Genomic DNA, 14,375 nt, shown 5'->3' with positions numbered 1-14,375 from the left:
TAATAACTCTTGTGTTCACATAACAACATTTGCATATAAATTAGGGCTGTTCATTTAACATGTTAATTTAGTGTTATTAATTATTTATTAAAAATTAATGCAATTAATCATGTTCTCCTGACTCAAATGTACATTTTAGGGAATTAAAAACAATTCTAGATGGAGTAGAATGGAATTGAACGCAGGCATAAAAAATAAAGGGTAACACTTTAGTTTAGGGTTCAGTCCTCACTATTAACTATAGTTGCGTATTATCATGCATATTACTAGGATATTTGCTGTTTATTAGTACTTATAAAGCACATATTAATGTCTTATTCTGCATGACCATATTCTACGTCCCTTAATCCAGCCAATACCTACATTTAACAACCTTACTAACTAATAAGCAGTAATAAGGAGTTTATTGAGGCAAAAGTCGTAGTTAAAAGTGAGAACTGGACACTAAAATGTGACAAAAATAAACTCTCTTTAAAAGTTTGGGGAAGGTTAGATTTTTTTATTACTTTTATTCATCAAGCACAAATCAAATTGAACTGAAAATACATTTATAAAGTTAAAAAAGTTTCCTTTTCAAATAAAAGTTCTTTTGAATTTTCTATTCATCAAAGAATCCTGACAAATAAAATGTATCACTGCTTCCACAGAAATATGAAGCAGCACAACTCTTTTCAACATTGATAATAATCATAACTATTTTCTTGATCATCAAATCATCATATCAGAGTGATTTCTGAAGGATCATGTGACACTGAAGACTGGAGTAATGATGCTGAAAATTCAGCTTTGATCGCAGGAATACATTACACTTTACTATATATTCACATAGAAAACAGCTATTTTAAATTATAATAATATTTCACAATATTACCGTTTTTTCCTCAATTTGAATCATATAAATGCAGCCTTGGTAAGAGCAAGAGACATGTTATGGAAATTAAAATACTTACTCGTCTACCTCAATAATACAGTCGAATTATCTTTAATTAGAGGGGTTTCAGCTGCAAATATTGATATATGTGATTATTTGTGATTAATCTGATTGATGAATTGCGGTATCGTGTAGTTAATCCGATTAAAAGTTTTAATCGTTTGAGAGCTCTAATTAAACAATGAGTAAATCAAGACAGCATCTAAACAGTGACCTTCACATTGGCCCTCTGGGCCGCATGAAAAACACAATTCTAATTATGCCCAGAAACTGAGCAACGCGACGATATACTAGCGCGCTCGCAACCATTAAAATCACTGTTTCTGTCACTGCAAGTTTGCACAGTTTGAGCCCTGCAGTTCAGCACGAGTTCACTGAGTTCTGGACTTGCAAATGCTCCCCTTAAAATCCACATAGCTGTCTCTGCAGAGTAAATATCTCATTTACACCTCGCTTTATTGCCGATTGCACTGCAAGCGAGCGGCACGACAAGCAACAAATCCAAAATAATTCCACATTTACCAATGCTTCATTTTTCTCAGGGTCAGGTGATGTTCGTCAGCATCTCAATTTCACGTGCCATCGCCGACTGAAGTGAAAACGCAGATGTGTGGATCAGATTGCTTATAAATCACTCATTAAGGACCAGATGTTATGCTTTGATTGGATATTACATTTATGTGCATGACTGACATGTCTGTGATTGGTTATAAATCTCAACGTCTGCAAAACACACTTGGAAAAAATATAGATATTTGCAAAACTCCACAAATTATGATTATGTGCAGATTATTGATTAATAGACACATTTTCATGTGGTTCCTTGACTAGTTGTATGTTATGAGTTCAATACACTTTTACCATAGTGCATGATTTGTAAACTAATAGAATTTGACGTTTACATCACATAATCAGCCCCATATGATGTAGTAAACTACACTTTGAAGGATTTTTTTTTTTTGAAGAATCATTGTATGATTTAAATTCTACTACTGTATGTTGGAAAATAACAATGAATATGTTTTCTTGAGGTATTTATGTGCACATTTAAGGGTTAATGATGTTCTGATCAATGTGCATAACAGAATAAAGTTTAGAATAAAGACAGTCATGACACAGATAGGAAAACCGTTCACATTAGCAAAGGAACAATCCAAGGATAGATAGACAGTCCACCCAAAAGCAGAGCAAATGTTTAGACGCTATATGAGAGAAATCTGTGACAGGCAGTGAAGGGAAATGTTGCGCATTTGAATATTCCCTATTGACGGGTATTATAATTTTTTTCCCAAGGAAATATGCTTTGATTAAAGCCAATGGGAGCTGCTGGGTCACACTGGCAGATCTGCACTGCTTGACTGCAGTTGTGTAAGCCTTGCAATTCAAAAGCTGAAGCAAAATCCCCTTTGAGCACCTCAGGGACTGGAGCTGAGGAGACGAGAAACCTTCAACAATCACTTCGTTTTCAGCGTCTGACCTCCTGACCTTTGAATAAAAATGAAGAAACGCTCTCTTGTACGCGCATATTTAATTGTCTAATGTGTAGAGTTACTGAATTGCAGTCATGAAAGTAAAGACCAGGACATACGATTTCATTTCAAGGATGTACTACCAGCACATACTATTGTGTTGGGTTAATTATACAAGATTTTATAATGTTCAAATGTAAGCATCTAAAACGAAGACGCGCGTAACTATAAGTTTCGGTTATATAACTGGATTCTTTTCTGGTCGTTTGAACAAATAGACTTTTTCATATTTCCTTCAAACATCCCTGGTTTTCTTCCCCGTCATTAGATCTGCAGATTGCAAATGAGTCACATCTAAGAAAATGCCAAACTTTCATCAGACGCAGCTACTGAGCTGAGAAGCGTTACCTTACACACACACACACACACACACACACACCTGCTCATGGCATTGCTTATGTTCTCAGGCATGACATCAAGGATTCGCTTCGTATAAAATCTTTCCATTCTAATAAAAGCGAAACGCTCGATAAATTAGTCCAATCTGGCAACCTGAGCGAAGGAATGCGAGTGTACGATCGGCGTCAGCTCTTCTCCAGTCCAAACGCCTGCTGTCTACGCTTTTACAGCAAGTGTGTGTCAGATCTCGACCCAAACATGTTGTTAACGATCTAACTTTTCAAGCATTCTACTGTGATTTATATAACAGGACACGTAACGACACCATATTTACATTTTAATGGTATAATCTGTTATAGATAAACTCACCTAAAGACGAAACTAACGATTGGTCTCTTCAGACTGTCTTAGTGGGCGGTTCTTGTGATCAAAAACCACAATTGAAATGACCCATATCTCAGCGGTCCAGCTGTATCACGTCATGTCATCTGGATCCTCTGAACGTTCATTTGCCGCTAATGAGCTAAATGTGATGGAAAGACCCCTTATCTTTGATGATGTCAGCCATTTTCCCAAGCTTTCTCATTCTTTTCTAACACACGTGAAGGGAAACGCGTGTTTGATTGGCACGACGACAGCCTCTTTAGCTGAGATCCGGTTCACATGCATATCAGGCCAAAGTCAGGCAGGAGTTTGCGGGATCTGTGACCCGAGACGCTGAAGCTGTCCGGTCAACAGTTACAAGCCCTGAGAGAGACCAATGAAGCCAGATGGAGGAGGAGAAGGAGAATAGCGAGAGACGGATGAGAGAAAGAAATCGAGAGCGACTGCTACTGTATATCAAACAGCATTTACAGTTTCAGAACAACAAGTTACAGTTTGAAAGTTGCATCTGACCACAATCACAAAACCCACATCACTGATTAAATCACAGTGCATTATAATAAACATGCAAACACTCCAAACCCTTTTACACAACAACCTCTAGCAGAGATCACTTTTTTAAATGACTAATTAAGTCATCAAACACAAGGAAAGGTCCAAAACAGACTCACTGGTTTGCTCTTTAGCAAAGCTCTGAAAGTATAATGACTCTCTGGATCCGCGGCTCTCAACTGGTGCAACTCAAAACAACAACGCAAGTACCAATAACTAAACACACCTAACCGCATTATCATGTAGGACAGAAACATAAATAGGCTTTTAAAAGGGAGGTGAAAATGATTCCAATGTCATGTTCTGACGTCAAAGGCTGTGCAGCTAATCAGACGCTAACATATTTTAGCATTACTTTTCACTCAGTAAAAGCTTGGATGATGCCAACATGTTAAATATAATTTTTTATTATTATTTTGTCTTTTATTTTTCTGTTTCCATTTTTTTTCTTAGCCCATTTGCTTGTTTTAAAGAGATTCTCTTCCTTATTTTCTTACATAAAGTACTTTGTTTCTTCTGTCAAACATAAAAAAAAAAAATTTGTGGTAACTATCATGTTGTAAAGCATAAAGAAAATCGTAAACGTACAAAACATATGTATATATTCTCTGAAAACAAGTGTTATACCGTATATTAGCAACATTACACATAAATAAACTATTTCGGCACAGATTCCTTAAAAATGTGGGAACAGAGGGGGAAGGGTTTCTGTCTGATACAGTTAGTTTTATTTATCTTTAATGGAGTTAAAATAATCAAAGGTTCTCACAAACACACTCTGCAATGCACTACTGCATGCAACAAAGTGCACTAATATATCATACATGGTTTTATGAGTTTACAATACATTTATGCAGATGCTTTTATCCAAAGCAGCTTACATTGCTTTGAGTTCATGCAGCCTGGCGTCGCGCTCTACTGTTAATGTAAGACAAATAAACAGATCTGTATATCTGTAATTGAATGCACAAAGAAATACAAAACCATTTGAATGTGCAATTATTATTTTTTTAATAACTTTTGAGATGTTATTAAAGGATTTACCTCAAACAAGCAACAGTTCCAACTTTCCATAAAGCAGACTCGTGCATAATCCCCAAAATACTTAATTTTCTCTTACAATTAAAGAGTTAGTTCACTCAAAAATGAAAATTCTGTCAGTAATTACTCACCCTCATGTTGTTCCAACCCCGTAAGACCCCGTAAGAAAATGTATTAAAGAGATCGTTAATATAGTCCAAGTGACTCCAGTGGCTCAATCTGAAGTTTATCAAGCGACGAGAATACTTTTTGTGCGCAAAAACAAACAAAAATAACGACTTTATTCCACTATTCATTTCCTTCTCTCTGGGCCTCGAGTTAGTTTATGTAGTGTTTTTGCGCAGTGCGTCTGTGTTACACGTCACCACGTAGGCTCACTATTGGCCGACGCTGGTCATGTGTGTGATGCGTGTGACGCTGCACAAAAACACTACGTGAAAAGACTCGAGGCCCAGAGAGAAGGAAATGAATAGTGGAATAAAGTCGTTATTTTTGTTTGTTTTTGCGCACAAAAAGTATTCTCGTCGCTTGATATACTTAAGATTGAGCCACTGTAGTCACTTGGACTATATTAACCATGTCTTTAATACATTTTCTGGGCCAGCAAGTTTCGGTCACCTAGAAGTCTATGGAGGAGTGATCCAGCTCTCAGATTTAATCAAAAATATCTTAATTTGTGTTCCGAAGATGAACGAAGGTCTTACGGGGTTGGAACAACATGAGGGAGAGTAATTACTGACAGAATTTTCATTTTTGGGTGAACTAACCCTTTAAAAACAACCAATGCTATCTTCTCAGATTAATGCGTTTAGTTTTTCATGACCATTTGGCACAAAAGCGAATATCAAGCGTCCGAATGTTTGCGCACAGCTGGATGAGTTATTGTGCAAAACACCGGGAACATTGAACTTCCAGGTAAACAGAAGCTCAAGTATTAATGTTACACCTGCGGTTTGTTCGAACGAGATAGAGATCTGCAGCCTGTTTTCTTTGTTAACTAAAGCTTGTATCGATCACAGTGCTGTATATACGGCGTGTTTTAGATTTTAGTTGGTATAAAGATGAAACACTGAGCTCCCAACTGGGTTTCCATTAGAGTCAGAGCTCTTCCACTCTATCGCTCTTGCTCTTTCTGTTCACACACAAGCAGGCCTTCAAGCAGGCCTTTCATTTTGCATTAAATTCTAGAAAGACCCAGACAACAGAATAAAGAGAAAGAGAGAGGTAAGCGAATATAATGGAGGAACAAAATGGAAAGTGCCTCTGTGTTGAGGTTGGATCCGGTTAGTATATTTTGACGGGTGAATTATGTGCCGTTTGAGTCGGGAATCCAGTGTCGCCTTTGCGTTTACTGCTCGATTCCAGCGACTGATATCAAACTACTGCCATGGAGAGATCAGATGTATTCAGAATACTCCCAGATGAGAGAGACCAGTAATCAAATACAACCGGTAAGTGCACTGGGTGAATTTATATCTTCAATGACATCTTTATTTTGACCCGGCGAACCAAAATATGTTCTAAGAACGTTTTGCCAACATTCCCATTAAGTTATGAGAACGTTATTTCGGAATGTTCTCGGAATGTTCAAAGCATAATTTTTTAAGGAATTAAGAAAACATTCATTCTGCAAACATAATGGGAATGGTACTTTCTGAACATTCTGAAACAAAAATGTTAGATGAACCTCCATATAAAATATTTCATTTAAAAAGTTTCATGGACAACATAACATTTTTGTGCTGATGTATAAAGACCATTAACTGCGAACAGGCGTTCTGTTAAAGTTACTGGAAGAATGTTTGTTCATAACTTTGAGAACATTCTGTTAATCTGTTGTGTAAATAAGAATCAAATCCTAAAAGAGAAAATATCAACTGCAAAAAAAGGGAACAGTCCCAAACACAGAACACACTCAATATATGCAGCTATAAGAAAGAAATTGCTACAGTAGAAACTGAATCTTAATATACTTTAAAACATTAAATAAATATTACAACTTTTCATAAGTTATCAAGGATATCCAGACCTCATTTGAGTTGTACATTACTCAAACAGCAGCATACAGTCCAAAGCACAATAATCTAGGCAAAACATTAAAAGATTTAGGTCAGATGTTTCTTAACGGTCATGAATAAAGCCCTCGCCCAAACAGCAGATAAAATCGAGAAAAACAACTCTGTGACTCTGTGATCATTTCAATGAAATCAATCTATAGTTTGCAACCCGACCAACCAGGTGTTTGTAGCGGTGGGTGTTCATGAGAGATGTTCTGTCGGATAAACCAGCGTATATATTGACCTCCTGGAGTGATCCAGTCCGCTTTTGCCAAAAGTTTATAATCTTCAAAAGACGAGCCGAGGCCTTGAAAACAAGCATGCCCCGAAGCCTTCTTTATATTATCAGCATCATAAATGAAAAAGCAGTATCCTGGGAAACTTTGATGTATGTATGAACGCACTAACGTGGAACATCATCAAAGCAATTTGTGCCATTCAAAGTTATACCATAAAATGAACATTTCGTGTAAAACTTGATGGATTTTATTTTTTGACATTTCCTGTTCATGCTCTCCATGAAAAAGCAAGAGGATCTGTCAGTAGAGCTGTCTACATTAGCCAGGAAAATAACACCCTACGGGACCACAGAAACTACTTGTAAAAGTTCGGAGAAACACAAACCAACTCGTGCGTAGCAAAATTAGGCCAATTCCCATTTTACAAATCTTCATCCGGAGCTTGCATCTCTAAGCGTGTCTGATGTTCGGAGATGTAATGATCCAGCACATGCAAAACCAATCTCCTGTGGCAGACCATCAGTACAAATCCAATAGCAGAACATGCGTGCATGGCTTTAGCAATAATGATTCCTTCGAAATAAAGAGAGAGGCAGACCCTTGAATGCTGGATGACTCGAGGCTTCTGGAGTCGCCGACGTAAATCTCAAGTGGGACACTCCAGTGAAAATGAAGAGCTGCGTTCCCCAACATGACACTCACTTTAAGTGCTCGTGAAGTTCCACCACACGATATTGTTCCCGTCCCTTGATCCCAGCAATGTACGATGTGAAAATGCACAAGCGAGGATTGATTTGAAAATATCTTCTGGTTGAATGGAAAGGACAGGGACAAGGTGGAGTGGTGGACTGGGACACATAGATGGACAGAGAGAGAATAAGGACATTGAAGCATTAGTGAAAAGATGGTTCTGGTTCTGATTTTAGAACCAAAGAGGTTAGAGCGATAAGTTACCAAAACATAAAAAATTCAATACAAAACGAGTGTTTTCTTTTTTTCAAAAGTCAATGAAGAGCAATGTTGTTTGGACCCCACTGAATTTAATTGTATGGACAAAAAACGTTTTATTATTATTTTGCATATAAGAATGACAGCCATATACTGTTTGAAACAACATTTTTGGAAAATGATTTAAATTTTTCATTTTTTAAGTCAAAAATCACTCAGTCTAAGTCGTGCAACTCGATCTCGTGAGAATTGGTAAGCATTGTTGAGTTTTAGATTAGTACGATCATCCGATTTGAAGGTGAAACCTAACCATGAAGGTCCACCCTTAAACCTGACCAGTGCAAACAAAACATACAAATGAGACACCATTAATTCATGATGGTTGAATGGATGAATTCTAGGTGATTCTCAACTCTTTCCCCATCAGTGTTTTCTAAAAAGGTTGCCATCCAGCACCAGCATTTTTTATCATTTTCACAAAACTTTCATACATTTTGAATATTTTGTTGTGCAATGCATCAAAATAAAGAGCAGAGCCTCTGCTTTTTTTAAAAAAAAGCTTGTTTTTATCAACACTTGAATGTTGAAATAACTGTCAAAACAGGGATTGCCGGAAAAACTCAATGGTGGGGAAATAGCTAAAAGTAAAGCATTGAATTCAGTTCAGTTCAAATTCTTCCTTAAAAGCTGATAAAATCTCGACATTATAACTAATAATCAGGACAACTTGACCTCCTAAAGTACCTTTTTTCAATGACGTAAAACAGTGACAAACATGCTTTTAAATTATATCATTAAATAATTATTTTGTTTAGCTTTTTGTTAGGCATTGCCTTAATGCTGAACCCATGAAAACATAATGAGTAAAAAAATAAATAACTGCAAATGTCATAGAAGAGGTATATCGGATGAAGGACACACGGTATTTTTCAGGCACTTTGCAAATGGAAATAATTAACAAAAACAGGCAAATGAAAAGAGTCCATCCATTCCAAATGATGCCTTTAATAATGGCCTCTTGCAATCTTTTTCATTACTGTAAAGTCAAAACACGTGTGTGTCTATACTTTGAGAACGACTCTTCAATAGAAAGATGTTTCTTACATTTTAAGAGAAAAATACTGTGCCGCTGATAGAAGAAGGTTGAAGAAAGTGAGCGAACCAGCTCTTATTTCAAAATTATTTCACCTCCACCACTTTAGAGCCTTTATGTTCACATCACATTTTATCAGTGTCATAAAGATGATGGTCGAGGCCTGAGGACAAAGGACGGGCATCAAACGTCGAGGCACGGGCGAACTGAGAATTTCACAGTGTGACCTGCACTCTATAAAAGCAACCCTCTCCGAACACACACTGAGTCTGGGACTCCGGGAGAGAGAGTTAAGCAGAATGATGGATAGATAAATGGGAAATGGGAGAGGAAAACATTTTCAGGGGGCAAAAGAAGTGGTCTTTTGCACAGTAGTAGGGAGCAAAATATGGCTGGATCCAGTGAAGAGTTCACATCATCTCTCATCTGCATTTGCTTCTGTGGTCATCAATGCATGCTAAGTGCTTGCAGGAATAAAAGAGGGCCATGTGACACCTAGTGATGGACGCTTTCAAAACACTGCTTCATGAAGCTTTGCAACCTTTACAAATCTTTGGTTTCGAATCAGTGGTTCAGAGCACGTATCAAACTGCCAAAGTCATGTGATTTCAGTAAACGGCATCATAACTGGTTTGAAACAGAAAGATCAAAGACAACTGAAACACAAAGGCATATGCACAGGATAACAAGACTAACAAGGAACAGGTGTGGGTAATTAATCACTATGAAGACGAACAAGAGGACTATGGAAATAAAAAAGGCAGCTATGAAAACAGGACCTAAACACAAGAGGAGAAACAATACAACAAACGGAACAGAAAATACCCTTCAAAAAAACACAGAAGACACAAAACACATGGGAAATCATGACAAACAACATATTTTTAACAATTTCTAATTGCACATGTAGTTTAACTGATACAACCACATATTTCAGTCCTCTACCACTGAGATTTGCTCCTGACTGCTGTGCCAGCGGCTTGATGTCTGTAATCATGTGGCCAAATCCATTCATGGCCTCTGCTGTTATGAACGACCTCCGAAAAAAGTGAGAGCAGTCTTTTACTGTCAGCCAAACTATAAAAATGGCTGGTTTCACAGACAAGGCTTAAGCTAGTCCCAGACTAAAATACATGTTTGAGCTGTTTTGACTGAAAGCAACTTACACTGGTGTATCTTAAAATATGACAGTGCACTTGTTTTGTCTCAAGATTCACACCAGTAATGTTATTTTTTTATTAAAGCTACTTAAATGTCCTAATTCAACTACGGCCTAATATGGCTAAATCTAAGCCCTGTCTGTGAAACCAGGCCATAATATTCTAAAATGCTATGTTTACTATATTACTATAGTTATTTGTGATTGACAGTTACTGGAAATATGACAGAAAAGGCTTGGTATTATTTTCTGCGGGAGAATACTATACCGGAAGCTCACGTAGGATTGAGGTTTTAGCGCAAATACGTAGATAGTCGGTGTCCATAGCTATTGCTAAACTAAAGTCAAGTCAAGTCAAGTATATTTGTATAGCGCTTTTCACAATACAGATTGTATCAAAGCAGCTTCACAGTATTAAATTAAAATAATACAACAAGGTTTGTTTCTAGTGGAATTTATTGATTGATAAAATCAAATTAAATATCCCCAGAATATCCCCAACTGAGCAAGCCAAAGGCAACAGTGGCAAGGAACCGAAAAACTCCATCAAGTGACCTAATAGTGTCCTAAAACTCCATCAGGTGACCCAATGGAGAAAAAAAAAAAAACCTTGGGAGAACCCAGGCTCAGTCGGGGGCCAGTTCTCCTCTGGCGTTTATGAACTAGAGGCCGGATTGTAATTTGAACTGTAAGATATAAATTTTAAGAAAATATTATATGAATGCCTGGCTGAAGAGATGCAACTTTAATCTAGTTTTAAACTGGGAGAGCGAGTCTGAGCAACGAACACTATCAGGAAGGCTATTCCAGAGTTTTGGAGCTAAATGTGAAAATGCTCTCCCTCCTTTAGTGGTTCTGGATATCCTAGGTATGACCAAAAGCCTTGAATTTAGTGATCTTAAAGTGCGCGATGGATTATAGTGCGATAGAAGATCCGTTAAATAGACTGGAGCTAAGCCGTTTAGGGCTTTATAAGTCAGTAGCAATACCTTGTAATTAATACGGAACTTTATAGGTAACCAATGCAGTGATGATAAAATCGGTGTTATATGATCATATTTTCTTGACCTAGTAAGAACTCTAGCGGCGGCATTTTGGACTAACTGTAGCTTGTTTATTGAGGATGCAGGACAACCAGCTGATAAAGCATTACAGTAATCTAGTCTCGAGGTCATGAATGCATGAACTAACTTTTCTGCATCAGAAACTGATAGCATATTACGTAGCTTAGCAATGTTTCTAAGGTGGAAAAAGGCTGTTTTTGTAACATATGAAATATGATTTTCAAAAGACAGGTTGCAGTCTAGTATAACACCCAGGTCTTTTTGTCAGTATTCACAGTATTTTTCTATTTTTCATCAATATTTTTGTCTTGTTTTTGAGCAAAAATATCTACATCCTCAATCCCAATTATTAAGACTTGTTTGCAGATAATTGCTTCACTCCTTGTTCTAAGCAAAAAAATTAAATAAAAAAATAAATGCTACAAATGCTACAAGCAAATTTAGGTATTATAACATACAGTTTTAAAAAAATGGACACTTACTTTTGTAATTTGCTCAGTATTACGAACCATACTGGTTAACCTGAGTAGACTGGGTCGATCTTCAGACTGACCATCGCAACTTTCATTGGCTAAGGACCGCACAGAGGCCGTCTGACTGACATGCAAGGCAACCAATCACAGTTGGTTTTGTTCAGCGTCATGTTTAGTGGCGTGAGAATGTAAAGTCGATGTCCCTCTGATAACAGACCGGTGTGCATCCAGTAAATGATTCATTCAAGAACATTGTGCAAGTTCACTGCAACAATGGAGCCTCGAACTTTACATACTTTTGAAAATCCAGCGTTTAGTTGGCTTTGTTTCCAGGCGGACCATTAAAGAACGTGACACACACGTCTCCTACCCTGGAAATCCAGAGTTCTTGCGAGAGCACAAGTTGAATTTGCTCAGCGAGTTACTCTGGGGTCGAGTAATGATGCTCATTAAATATGCCCCTCTATCTGAGCTGCACCAATCACATCGGGTTATCTGATATAGGCGGGCCAGAGGCGAGATGACGACAGCGCTGTGACGTCGAAGTCATTAGTAAACACTGCAAGATGGCTGTGGATGAACACCAGTTGTTTGAAACGGCTTTGGCCGCTACAATGAACGAGTTAGACTCGGCTTTTTCTCTAAAAGAGGAACAGAAGATGCCGCTCGAATCGTTCCTTTGAAAGAAGGGCGTTTTTTTTACTGTTTTGCCGACCGGATACGGCAAGAGTCTAATCCACCAGTTAGCTCCGCTGGTAGCTAAGCGGTAACTTATTGTGATTGGTCGTAGTGTTATCTAATTGCGTGCAGTGAGATTTTCAAATGCATGCTTGGTGCCGCCCCTCGAGCTGGCCGATTTTCATTAGTCAACGCCAGACCATTAATCTTTCAGATTTAGGTCTGGATTTCCAGGCTACACATCTCCCGGACATCCTGTAGCCAATCAGATGATGACTTCCCAAATCCTGAATTGTTTCCAGTTAAGTGTGCCATGTTCATCAGACGTTCAGCCAACAGTCGGTGGGCGTGACGTCTGAGGCTGAGGTGGTTAATCTAGTAAAGGTCTGACACAAACACCTTGAACTTGCTGACCACAAGAAACCAACCTGCTTATATTGGAGCTTGTTAATTCTGTACTGGGCTTGAAGTTGTCCTTTCATGTCACACATAAAACTCCTATCGCTGGATCACCATTGACCCTTCTAGCATTTATATATATTGTATGTGTATTGGACATGACACAATCACACAATTATCACTACGAACGTCCTTGTTGCAGAGGCGAAGAGAAAGCATCATGAAAGAATCCAGTGGGCGGCGTAAATTCAGTGAGCGTGGAGTCGTGGGTTCAATCAATTCTCATAACTGCTTTGCCTGAATCCAATTAGCCGAACAGCCCTAACACGATCCGGGCGTCCAGGCCAGGGCACGGATCTCTCTCCCGCCTGACCTTGCTCAGCAGGAGACTTTAATACACGTCAAAAGGTAAAGACAGAGAAAGTGAACTGTGCGAGAGAGGTGATGCACAGGAGACGGGATGTTGGCTAAATTGGGAAGGAGAGTGGCAGAGGAGAGAAAAAGCGAGTGTGAATGATGGAAATGACGGTACGCTGCGAGCGAGAGTAAATAGAAGACGGCGAGAATGAGAGACGGAGCGCTTTGGCTCACACTCCATCACATCCACTGCAGGATCACGCAGAAAATCCTCACTGGAATGCTATTTTTGGCGAAGGGAAGTGTCTGTTTTTGAGTGTGGGTGTGTGCGTGTGTATGAGTGTGGGTATGTGTGTGTGTGTGTATGAGTGTGGGTGTGTGCGTGTGTTTGAGTGTGGGTGTGTGCCTGTGTTTGAGTGTGGGTGTGTACGTGTGGGTGTGTGCGTGTGTTTGAGTGTGGGTGTGTGCGTGTGTTTGAGTGTGGGTGTGTGCGTGTGTTTGAGTGTGGGTGTGTGCGTGCGTGTGTTTGAGTGTGGGTGTGTGCGTGTGGGTGTGTGCGTGTGTTTGAGTGTGGGTGTGTGCGTGTGTATGAGTGTGGGTGTGTGCGTGTGTTTGAGTGTGGGTGTGTGCGTGTGTTTGAGTGTGGGTGTGTGCATGTGTATGAGTGTGGGTATGTACGTGTGTATGAGTGTGGGTGTGTGTACGAGTGTGGGGATGTGCGTGTGTCAGTGGAGCGCTGTCTGTTGTCTGCTATCCTGCTATGCTGGGGATATGTGTGAAAAGAGGGGTTATGGACCAATTACTCTGAGAAAGCAGGTAGAGAGAAAAGAAGGGTTATGGACCAATTAGAGAGAGCGAGAGAGAGAGAGAGAGATATTGGCTCTGATCTAACCCTATCTCTGCTGCCCGACTGTTTGGTGTTAATACTGCAACACAGGAACTGTCAAGCCGTTGTGAAATATTTATCTCATAGATCTTCTGTAGCTCCACCCTCTTTCAGTCTTCCGGTTTGTGTTTCTCCACAGCATCTTACGGATTTATGAATGAATGCACCGCTTGTTTACATTTTCCCGGTCTACTGACATTTGTTACGACATCCGCTTAAAACATTACAATGCTCATGATAACTTTC

At 38.8% G+C, this 14,375-nt stretch overlaps 1 protein-coding gene across 3 annotated transcripts in view; it reads right to left on the bottom strand.

Moving 5' to 3' along the window:
• Window positions 1-14,375, bottom strand: part of LOC311290626 (leucine-rich repeat and fibronectin type III domain-containing protein 1-like protein) — a 186,745-nt gene that overhangs the window by 96,939 nt on the left and 75,431 nt on the right. The window lies entirely within an intron of this gene.

This window comes from Rutilus rutilus (assembly GCF_951802725.1).
Source record: "Rutilus rutilus genome assembly, chromosome: 5".
In the NCBI taxonomy this organism is placed as follows: domain Eukaryota; kingdom Metazoa; phylum Chordata; class Actinopteri; order Cypriniformes; family Leuciscidae; genus Rutilus; species Rutilus rutilus.
Note: the sequence above shows the minus strand (reverse complement) of the source record. Positions and strands in the feature narration are given on the sequence as shown.